This window comes from Cervus elaphus, chromosome 27 (genome assembly GCF_910594005.1).
Source record: "Cervus elaphus chromosome 27, mCerEla1.1, whole genome shotgun sequence".
Classification (NCBI taxonomy): domain Eukaryota; kingdom Metazoa; phylum Chordata; class Mammalia; order Artiodactyla; family Cervidae; genus Cervus; species Cervus elaphus.
The window spans coordinates 62,928,769-62,940,986 of record NC_057841.1 but is presented as its reverse complement, the minus strand read 5'-3'; positions in this window follow the sequence as shown (position 1 = coordinate 62,940,986).

Here is a 12,218-nt window from a genome sequence, read left to right as displayed (position 1 = left end):
CCTGGAGAAGGGAATGGCAACCCACTGCAGTATTAGTGCCTGGGGAATCCCATGGACTGAGGAGCCTGGAGGCTACAGTCCAGGGGGTCACAGAGTCCGACAGTCTTTGGTTATTTAGTTAAAGTAAGAGTCTTTGGTTTATTACAACATTTCAACAATAACTTTAGAGGCCTCTCGCACAGAAGGACAGGTTCACACGTCACTCCCCAGCTCAGCGGACCAGAGTGTGTCGCTTGTGAACGTCGTTGTCGCGAGAGGGAGTTGGGAACTGCTGAACTGCTGTGACGCCTATGACAGTCCTGTTACCACATACGAGTGTCTAGTGCTTCCCGACGACTGCAGTCTTAAAAAGAGCCACAATTCCTCCTTCTCGTTCAGATGCCTTCACTGGGGTCCCTCCGGCCCCGTTCGCCTACGTCATGCCTTCTCTGCCAAGACGCCCCAGGAGCCGCACCTCTGCCGTCCGCGGTCTCTGTCTCGGGGACTCCTGGTGTGGAGACCAGAAAGTGCGGCCCTGAGGCTCCCCAAGGCCGGATGCCGGGGCCACTGGTCTCCCTGCCGCTCCCTCAGCTCAGCGAAAGGCTGACATGCGGGCCCGGGAGGAGCCTGCCCGGAGGACCAGCCGGGTAGGGGCTCCACGGAGGGGCTCACGGGCTGGCCCCTGACCCCCACTGCCGGCTGAGCCTCAGACCCTGGGGGCCGCCTCCCTGCAGCCCAGCCTGGGACCCCCGCTCCAACCCCGCTGGGACACCAGCAGGTGACAACGGTCCAGGAGATGCCTGACTCCAGGGGGACCCGAGGGTAGGGTGCCTGTGGATGTGCCAGCCCCGACCTGGGTCCCCTCCCACCGTCCTGTCCCCTCATCCCTCACAGTCCTGAGTGGGCAGCCATGCCCTCTTCCAGGGGATCTTCCCGACCCAGGGATCTAACCCGGGTCTCCCTGCCAGCTGAGCTCCCAGGGAAGCCCTCATCCCTCCAGGGGGACAGGACTGAGAGCAGGGCCTCAGACAATCCTCTCTGTAGCCAGGACCCTCTGAAGAAAGTGCCAGAAACCCCCGTGGAACCGCTCAGCGTCTGTCAGCTGTGTGAGTGGACGGCAAGGCTTCCTCCCAGCCTCTTCAGGATCACTAGCGGCTGGCACTCAGGGCTCCAGGAGCCGCCCGAGGGCAGGGTTTCCTAGCTCACCGTCCACGGGGGACACGGCTGACCTGGGCTGTGGCTCTGCCCTGCGGTCAGAGGCTTCTCCCAGCGGCCCTGGTTGCCTGGGAAACCTGGGCTGGAAGGGGCAGCCCCGCAGCTGTGGGCAGGGCCTGGCAGGGGCCTCCTCCCCGCGGTTGAGGTGCGGGCTGCCGGGCCCTCCTGCACGGCTGACCCTCCACGCGTGCAGTAATCCAGACGCCTGTCTCCAGACTGCCGCCGTGGCCCTTGAACCCCGGGGACGGAGCTGGGCCAGATCTCCCCAGGCAGCCCTGGCCTCTGTGCGCCTCCAGCGGGACTGGCTGCTGATGGCCGCGGGGAAACATCCAGCCCAGGGGCCGAGTGGAGAGGGGAGGCAGCTTCAGCCCCAGAGCACCCAGCCATCTGACCCAGCCGGAGAGAGCTGCAAAGTTGCAAAGTCACTCCCCCACGTCTGGAGGCTCAGAGTGTGGACAGGCGCCCGCAGCGCACGCAGGCTTTCTGCTTCTCCCCTTCACTGGCGGGGGCAGCCTAGCCCCAGAGGGCCCCCACCACAGCCTCAAGGATGGCCTTGGCCCCCAAAGGCCCCCTTCTCCCGGTGCCAAGGCTGGGGTCGCCCGCGATGCCGGTCAGCTCAAAGGGCGGTGAAGTCCCAGGTCTGGAGAAAGAGCAGGCTGCTCACGGAAGGCGTGGCCTCCTGAGACCCGCCCACTGTACCCCAGCCCTCCAGGCGATGCTGGCGGGGCAGGCCTCGGGGAGGCGGGAGGCCTGGGTCCTGAGGGCGGCCCCCAGCGAACAGGAGGGCGCCCCCAGAGCTGTGTCCTCACAGGGCTCCCTCCTCCCACCCTGAGGACACAGCGGGGGGCCTCCATCCCGGGCCGGGCCTTCACCAGGAGCCGGCCAGCCTGGACGTCCAGCCTCCAGAATGGGGAGAAATAAATTTCTGCTGTTTACCAGCCACCCGGTCCCTGGAGTTTTATTATAAATGGACCAAGACAAAGCCCACCCGGGCAATCAGCCCCTCCCAGCACCAGCAGCCCGCGCCCACCTGCTCGTCTCCCCTTTCTCCTCCAAGACACCCCCAGCCCAGGTCTCCTGGACCCGCCTGCGGATGGCCCGTGCCCTGCTCGTTCCCTGGTTCAGGAGGCTCCTGGTTCTGTCCAGATGGAGCATGCTGCTGCGGCCCGATGAGATCCGTCCCGGGGAATTTGGAGAAAACACGAAACACAGACAAAGGCACACCCCCAACCCCCACCCCAAGCCCCCCTCCAGCCCCCACGGCAGCACCCCAGGGCGACCATGGGCACCAGCCACAGCCCATCCGCTCTCATCCCCGCTTTTCTGAATGACGTCTCCCAAGATCAAAGACACTGCCAGCCGTCAAAATAAGGTTCCTGTTTCCATATACAGGACGACGAAGGCCGAAAAGAGATGACGCCGACATGAACAAATGGAGGGGAGGAAGCGGGGAGCCGCTGGGCTGCCTCCCTCCAAACCCATCCTTTCTACGGAAGCAGGAACTGAAATGACCTCTGAGCCGTTAGAATAGCAACTAACAAGCACAGCCTTGCAGCCACGAAGGCTGGCATTAAAGGAAGCTAGAGAAAGGGATGAAAGAGTTTGATCTCCGGAGAAACCCAGGGAGGATGCGCAGTGCTGGGGACAAGGGGAGGCCAGGCCCGGGCGTGGGTCATTCGTTCCTGAGCCAATTTGTGTTATGAGCACGGCAGAGGCAGAGGGAGTTTCTCCCCGAGATGACAAGGAAGCCGGGACCAGCCAGCAGACCTGGACAGGCGTGGGGTGACCTCTTAACACCTACCAGGCGCCCCTGCTTCCCGAGAAGCACCCCTCGTAGACACATCCCCTGGCTAACATCGTAAGTGCTGCTCCCATCCACCTAAAGGCCCAGATAGGGCTAGAACCCAGGACGTTAAGTTCTTATTCCTGCCCTGCTACTCTGAATGAATCACTTGAATGGTCTCTGCCTCAGTTTGCTCATTTACAGGATGCAGAATCCTAAGAGTGTGGTGTGGAGGTGGCGTGAGGATCGGATGAGATCATGGTTAGGGAAGCAGGGCATAGGCTCCAGGGGCCCTTGGGAGGGAGGGGGTGGCACCACAGATGGAATTGGCACCCCCTGGCAGCTTGCCCACGGGACTGAGTTATTTAAGTGACGTGGTGTCTCCCAGAACATAATGACGGTGTGGGCCGGCCCACAACCTCTGTCCAGCTGACAGTCTTGCAGCGGGGTCAGAGTCAGAGCCAGGAGGAAAAGCACTTCGACTGCCAGGTCTTATGACCCGCCCCCCCGCCACTCCCCGAGCCACTAAAAGGGGAGGGCAGGCCAGGGTCCTGGGGAGCCATGAAGGCCTCGGGATAGCGGTCTCTGGGGCCCGACTGGGCTCCCAAGGGGGTGGTGATCCAGAGACCTGGAGGAGCAAAACCAATCTTCTGTGAGCTGAGAGGTGCCAGGGCGGGCACAGAGGGGACTGCGGGCAGCCTGGGAACACGTGGATTCTTTCCCAATGTCCGTGGCATCGATTCCCAACATAATCCCAGGGACAGACAGTGGGACCAGACGCTGCATGCTTTCCGTACCTTTAGACCATGAAACGTTTTCAGCTTGTTTGACGACCCTGGATATGCTCCAGTGTCTCCTGGTCTACAGTCTATGGGAACTTGAATAGAATGTGTATCCTGCTGTTGTGTGAGAATTGTATAAATCTTCATTATGCTGAACTGGCTCACAGTGCTTTTCAAGGTCTGCTATATCTTACTTTTCTGTCTATTCATTCTATTAATGTTTGAGAGTTTTATATTAAAACTCCAGGTAAAAATCTTAATTTATATACTTAAAATAACCATTGCAATATATACTAGAACTATATATAACCTTGTTCTGTATTTTCCAAGTCTCCTGTAAATGTGTTATCATACTTTCATCATCTAAAATATAAAAGAGATTAAAAATATCCCCAACCTTCTATTGTGTCCAACCCTTTGTGATCCCATGAACTGCAGCCCACCAGGCTTCTCCGTCCATGGGATTCTCCAGACAAGAACACTGGAGTGGGTTGCCATGCCCTCCTCCAGGGCATCTGTCTGACTCAGGGATGGAAGCCGGGTCTCCTGCATTCCAGGAGGATTCTTTACCATCTGAGTCACTAGGGAAGGCCTTAAAAAAGGGGGTGTGTGTGTTAGTCACTCAGTCGTGTGTAAACCCCTGGACTGTAGCCCACCAGGCTCCTCCATCCATGGAATTCTCCAGGCAAGCATACTGGAGTGGGTTGCCATTTCCTTCTCTAGGGACTCTTCCGGATCCAGGAATCAAACCCGGGTCTCCTGCATTATAGGTGGATTCTTTCCCATCTGAGTCACCAGGGAAGCCCAGCCCAATAAAATAAAAGGGGTACATCTCACTCAAACATCGCAGGGAGTCTTGGCCCCTCAGTTAATCCTGAGACCCCCGAACGAGCTGGGAAGCCAGGCAGCTCTCCCTGCGACGACGTGTGAGGTGGCGCAACCCTCCGGCAGACGGACGTCCCGGAGTCACTGAGAGCGCCTGGTCCCGCAGGACAGTGAAGCGAGGCCGCACGGGCCCTGCCAGCCTCGGATGGCGTCTGCAGGCCCAGCACCGTCCGGGGACGAGTCAGGACGGCAGTGCTGGCCCGCCTCGCTGGGCGTGTGGGAGCCGAGGGGAGGAGGGGCTGCCCTCGCAATCACCCCACTTCTGCGCCGCCGTCAGGCGGAGCTGTATCGGCTGCAGTTGCACGGACTATTTACTCCGCGGTTACGGAGTGGAAGACGACATCGATCTCGAAGGGATCTCCACACAAGCAGGGCCGAAAGGACTCTGGTGAGCAGGTGGCTCCTGAGACGGCCCTGCCCGCCTGCTTCTGTGGCAGTGATGAGACGGGGCTTTCAAGGAGGAGTGTCGTGACGTGTCACCAACGAGAAGGGAGTCACTGAAACCGCGCTAGAAGGCGCGTCGCGGGGCCCCAGCGCCCGCCTTTCTTGGGAGAAGCTGGGCCTCCTTCCCCGTTGTGTCACAGGAGACGCGCGCCCCGCCTCGGGGACAGAGGCGGCCTGGCCCCGGGCAGACCCGGCAAACTCGCACAAGCGCAGGTGAGCTGAGAGGCGGTTGGCGCTGTGGGGGGCGCGAGGGGGCGCCTCCTGTCGTTGCAGACGTGCCCGCAGCCCAGGCAACTGGTGGAGGGGAGCTGACACCAGCAGGGCGGGCGGGAGAGACCCTCGGGGAGCAGGCCCTTTGGCCGTCCCGAAGACCACCCCCGCGAGGGGCCAGGCCACCATGCCCATTCCTCACGGGCAGCCTTAAAATAAACCCTTTTTAAAATTAAATATATATATATTTAATAACAAGATTCTTGCTATGAAAGAAAGCGTAATGAGAGCACACCGCAGGAACCCTCTTGGACCAGGAAACGATCCGTCCTACTTGGGAGCTAGGCATCTGGTGACATAGCAGCTGCCTAGAAATCAGGCTTTGATCTTATCTTCGGAACACTAGCCCGGGTTTCTCATCACCTTCAGCTCAAGGACATTTTAACACCTAATGGCTAAGATACCTGCTTCACTCTACTCATTAGAAAAGACCCCAATGCTGGGAAAGATTGAAGGCAAAAGGAGAAGAGGGTGGCAGAGGATGAGAGGACTAGATGGCATCACTGACTCAGTGGACAGGGAGATGTGAGGGACAGTGAGGTCCATGGGGTTGCAAAGATCGGCACGACTGGGGAACAGAACAACAAATTCTCGCTATCATTAATAAGATTAAGGGCGGCTTTTGCTGTGTTCACTGTAGGACGGCTTTCACATTTCTTCAGGTGGAAAGGGGGGTGGATAGGAGGAGAGGGGGAGAAGGAAAATGGAGCTCCCTTTCCAGAGAGCGAGTCGTGAGTGACACACGGGCTGGGTCTCTGCAGCATCAAATAAAAGACAGAGAAAGCCGGGGGCGCCCCGCAGCCCCTGGAAAGAGTGAGCCAGTCCTGTGGTCATGTCTGACTCTATGCACTCATATGGAAGACCACATGGATTGTAGCCCGCCAGGCTCCTCTGTCCCTGGGATTCTCCAGGCGAGAATACTGGAGTGGGTTGCATGCCCTCCTCCAGGGGATCTTCCTGACCCAGGGATGGAACCCACGGCTCTTATGTCTCCTGGTCGGCAGGCGGGCTCTTGACCACTGCACCCGGGACACCCAGTGGGAACCTGTTACCTCCACTTCAGCTCTGTATGTTGGGTGTTAGAGCGGGAGGCAGACCTCAGTGGTCACAAGAGCATCAGACTGGAGCCTAGTCTTGAGGGAGAAGAACATGTGAGCGGAGATCCTGGAGGTGAGCTGTCTCTGGAGAGAAGGGGATGAGACTGTGTGGAGGGGAGGAAGACTGAGACGTCAGTGACTGAAGGAGGCTCCGGGCGGAGATCAGGCCAGTTTCCTGTCAGTCTCGCAGGAAGGGGGCGTCTCCCAGCCCCCTTAGCAGTGGGCGGGGCTGTCACAAGGTGAGGCTGCCTGGTCAGAGGAAGACCCCCTGGTGTGCTCCTCCCTTTGATCCTGTCCCTTGGAGACCCCGGAAACCACCCGTTCAGGAAGTCAGGGCCGCAGGACCCAGGCAGCCGTGACCCCTGGGTGACTGAGACTCAAAGAGTCCCCAGGAGACACGGTTCCTCCGTAACTCCCGACTGCCTCGGACCACCTGGGACTTGCAGTAAGTGAGCACCTTCTTTTTGCACTAGGTCACTTTAAGGGTTCTGTGTTAGAACATTAGCTTCCCCTGACTAAGTGCTCAATAATTACGGTGACTGAATGTTCTCAATTTCAGAGTCCAACTTTCTAATGACCACAATCTCTTAAATGGCTTTCTGTATGCATTTCCCTATTTTTTCATAAAATAAAATTCTTTTAAGACATATGTGCCCAGAACTCAACACCACCAACAAAGAAGCTTATAAAAAAACGGGCATAGGACTTGACTAGACGTCTCTCCAAAGAAGATAACACAAATGGTCAACAAGCACATGAAAAGATGCTTTTGACATCAATTTTCATTAGGAAAACACAAATGAAACACAATGAGATACCGTTTCACACCCATTAGGATGGCTATAGTCAAAGAAAGCAGAAAACATCAAGTGTTGGCAGGGATGAAGAGAAGTTGGAACGCCTGGGCACTGCTTCTGGGAATGTAAAATGATGCAGATGCTGTGAAAATGGCAAGGCAGTCCTCGAAAAATTAAACACTAAATTGCCATATGATCCAGCAATTCCACTTCTAGTTAAATACCCAAAAGAACTGAGAGCAGGATCTCAAAGATATATCCAATACACCTGTTCACAGCAACTATTCACAGCTATTTACAATAGCCAAAGGCTGGAAGCAGTAACTCAAGTATCCATCAACGAAGGAACGGATAAACAGATAAACGAAATGTGGTTTAACATACAACGGAATATTATCAAGCCAGTACAAGGAAGGAAATTCTGACACATGCTATAACATGAATGAACCTTGAAGACATTATGCTAAGTGAAATAAGCCAGTTGCTAGGACAAATACTGCACTACACAGCCCACTCACATAAGGGTCCCAGAGAAATCAAATTCATGGAGACATAAAGTAGAATCATGACTGCCAGGGGCTGCAGAGAGAGGGGATGGGGGACTTGTTTAATGGCTGGTTTCAGTTTTGCTGAAATGAGTTCTGGAGGTGGTTGCACAACGTGAAGATGCTGTGGTTAAGACGGTAAATTTCCTCTTCTGTGTATTTTATCGCCATTAAATTTTTTTTAAAGTATTATGTGCTCATGTTTAAAACATGACAAAATATGAAGGAAGTTTTAAGAACATAGTCCTCGACTGCTCCAGTGGAGTGTACCGCTGTAGAGAGAGTCTTTTTATGTTGCCAAAATGGAGCTGTTTTATAAAACATTGATTCAACACTGCAAAGCAAGAGCCCAGTCTTGGTGAGAAAGCGATCCTCTTACAGAAGGGGAGAATTAGCCCACTTTTTGCTTCCAGGCAGGAAGCAGGAACAACTCCAATATTTCTTTCTAAATCTTCACATTTGAATTCAGTGAATATTGTCTTTGTAACCAGAAGTACAGCGGCCTCCTGAGTGGGACTTGGACGACTAAAATTAGTTTTGGATTCAGGGCCATATAAATTGATACCTGGGGCGTTTCTTCCTTTCATTCACAAACGTATTCATTTATTGAATAAATATTTGATTGTCTACATATGCTAGACACTGGGCTAGGGGTTCAGGAGACAGCGGTGAATGGGAGAGGACACTTACCTTCTAGGCGGGAGCAAACAGGAAACAAGGAAACAAACTGCAAATCATGACGGACTCTGAAGGAAAGGGAAGGAAAGCACAATGCTATGGAAAGGAGCAGGAAAGGGGGTGACACCCGAGCTGACCGGAGGGTGCAGTGAGCTCCCACAGAGAGTGGTGGAGACACCAAGGAACCTTAGGTCATTCACTGCTGTGGCTCAGTCAGGTCCAACTCTGCGCAACCCCACAGACTGTAGCCCACCAGGCTCCTCCGTCCATGGGGTTATTCCGCCAAGAATGCTGGAGTGGTTGCCATGCCCTCCTGCAGGGGATCTTCCTGACCCAGGGATGGAACCCACGCCTCCTGCTTGGCAGGTGGAATCTTTGCCACTGAGCCCCCCAAGGGAAGTCCTAGGTCATTTACAGGACCTGACAAAAGGAATCTGCGATGATGGCGGTCAGAGCAGCACTTACCCCGGGTTTGGGTGAGGACTTCGGCAGGCACGGCAGGCTTCTCCTGCGTCTTGGCCTGGGTGAATACATATGCAGAAAAATTTGTAAAAATTCCTCCAGTGGCACACTTTAAGGTTTGTACCATTTACTATATGAATGTTATACCTTAAAAACAAAATTAGATACCCTTCCCCCCACGAAGGGAAACTAAAGGAGGTGGCGTTCCAGGTGGAGGGACTCAGGAGCAGGAGGCCTGCAGTGGGTGCCCTGGAGGAGGACAGTCAGAGCCCGCCTCCACCCTCCCCCGTGGGAGGGCCTGGGGGGCCGGGGGTGAGCCTGACCCCGGTCAGGTCAGAGCTTGACCCCAAGTCAGCTCAACTGCTCCCCGCTGGAGAGACTGGAGACTGGGGCTCCGGGACCAGGGATTTCTAACTGTTCACGCTTTAAAAACACATATTGTTTTTGAACACACTCATGTTTTCCAGGTATCATTTTTAAAAGTAAATGAGGCCATTTGCTTTTGCCTTCAGAGTGTTGCTTCCTGCCTTTCCTATCCGCTTGTTCTGTGGAGGTTAATGGCCTGGAATATACCGTCTTCCTTGTCTCCAGGGGAACGCAGCACGAGGGTGTAAAGCCCCGAAACAACTCCTCATCAGGGCCGCTCCTAGAGGCCTCTCAGGACGCACGCACCGCCCTGGGGTTCAGGGAGACGCACCGGCCGCCTGGGGACAGCGCGTCACCGCGGCCGCTCACGGCGCTCCGGGGACAGCGCCTCACCGCGGCCGCTCACAGCGCTCTCCCCGGGAGCGTTGCGCCCACACGCTGCTTGGTTTCCAGGTCCTCCCAGGTGCAAGTCTCTCCCTGCTCCATTCAGGACGAACCGAACTCTGAGACGCTAAACCGGAGGCAGTGGGGTCGGGAGTGCGGTCGGTTGGAGCAGAAGCGGACAACGGGGGCCTCAGGGACAGTCTTCTGACCCTGCGGCCCGACGGCTGCAGCTGTGGGGCAGGGACCCTGGGAGGGACCGGGGGGACCCCGGGAGGGACGGGGGCTCGTTCTGGACCGAGCCAGGGGCCCCTTTCGCACCGTCGTCCAGGCGGCACCCAAGGATGCTCCGACGGGCGCGGGGAGGGGCGGGGGGGGGCGGGGGGGGGCGGGGGGAGGGGGGCGGGCTGGGGCGTCCGCCTCCTCTGGGGCGGAGGGTCTTGGGGGGAGGGCCTCGTCAGGACTTGAGCCCGAGGCCTGGCCGGAAGGCACCCCTTCGGGGGGGGGGCGGTGCGCGGCGGGGGGCGGGGGCAGACCCTGAGCGGCTCTCTTGGCCCTTAAACAGGTTTGGAGACGCGCAGAGGGGTGTCCACGCGGCCGGGGGTTCACCAGGAGGGCCCCCGCCTCCGCCCGGCCCTGCGGCCCTTCTGCCCCGTGCCCTCTGTCTAAAATCAGCCTGTGGGGGACGGACGGATGTGACCCTGGTGACCCTCTGGCTGCAGACCGGACATGGGACTCAGCATCTCAAGGATGCCGCGTAGGCTCGTCAGGACCGTCCGTACCGTGTGGTCGTGAAGAGCTGATGGACTTCGCCATTTCTTGGTCAGTGGACTTCATATCCCTCTGTCAGTTTATCATCAGGGCCTTATGGGCCCGAGGCCCACGGAGAAGACAGCGATCCAGGCTCCGTGGTCCCGCGTTCAGACCCCAGCCTGGCTACTGAGCGGGTGCGTTCCTTAGGCTGTCCTTGCCTTGGATTCTCCCTCTGTAAAACAGGTGTCGCAATTACCCTATTTCATGGGATTGTTTAAGGCTTAACAATACATAGATGAGCTTAGGATATGTGTGCTATGAGATAAAGTGAAGTCACTCAGTCGTGTCTGACTCTTTGTGACTTCATGGACTGTAGCCCACCAGGCTTCTCCATCCATGGGGTTTTCCAGGCAAGAATACTGGAGTGGGTTGCCATTTCCTTCTCTAGGGGATCTTCCCCACCCAGGGAGCCAACCCAGGTCTCTTGCATTGAAGGCAGACGCTTTACCCTCTGAGCCACCAGGGAAGTCCTGTGCTATGCGATGAGACTCCATAAAAGCTAGTCATTATTTCCTCATGTGAAACACTTGGAGAGGGTGCCTCCTACACTTTGTGAGGCTGGCCTCCTTCTCTGAGGACCTCTGGTGTGTTTCCGTGTGTTTCAAGCGCTTTGCTTCTAGTAGCTGTGCAGGCAGTGGGTGGTCTGCACAACCCCATTGTTGTTATTCTCACTTTGCAGATAAGAGTGAAGCCATTTTAAATATTTATCCAAAGTCACACGGCTACTGGGTGAGGGAGTGAAGATCTAAATCCAGCTTTTTAGGCTTCTCAAGTTAATGCTTTCAACTTGTGTGCTATGTCACTTCAGTCGTGTCCGACTCTGTGACCCCACGGACTGTGGCCCTTCAGGCTCCGTTGTCCATGGGATTCTCCAGGCAGGAATCTTTGTGCGGGTGGCCAGGCCCTCCTCCAGGGTATCTTGTCGACCCCGCAATCGAACCCACGTCTCTTACGTCTCCCACCCCGGCAGGCGGATTATTTTAGGGCCTCCTGGGAAGCCCTGCTTTTAGCTTGATGGTGCTCTGCATTGGAAAGCGTAAAGGGCACCCTCTGGGCCTTCTGCTGGGCATTTAGTGCAGGGGTCCTGGACGCTGGAGGCCCCCAGGGGCTTCCCAGGTGGCACTGCACCGATTTCCCTCCAAGTGAAGGGCCTCTGCCAACTGTTTTCGGTCAAGAATTACAACCATCTTTGCCTGAGTAAACACACCTTCACTTTCCATTAAGTGGAAAATCTGGCTTAAGAGGAAACTGGAATTCAGGACGAGCTGGGCACAATGGCTTATCTCTACGGGGATCACGCTCTCTAGGGCAGTTCACTTCCTCCTCGCCAGGCTTTCATTGTAGCCAGAAATATGCCTGTTTTGACACCGGACTCCAGAGAAATCCTCAGCTATTTGGCAGCGTTAACTTTGCATCCAGTTCTCCCGAGGTGGGTGGGGTGGGAGGGACGCTCTGACAACCGCAGGCCCAGCCCTCCGAGGAGCTAACTTCCCGTCCCTATGGTGTGACCGCTTCCCATCCCGGGAAGCACTATTGTCTTTTGCTCCCCTGAGGCCCCACGAGGTCTGTGTGTGTCCTGCAGAAGGAGTCGTCCCGGAGGAGCGCAGGCAGCCTTGCTGGAGGCCCCGTGGGAAACAGCCTGCTTCCTCTGCCGTGTGTGTCTCTGTAAATACGCTGGGGAGGAGCACAGGCCTCTGTGTTCCAAATAAGGTTGAAGAAGT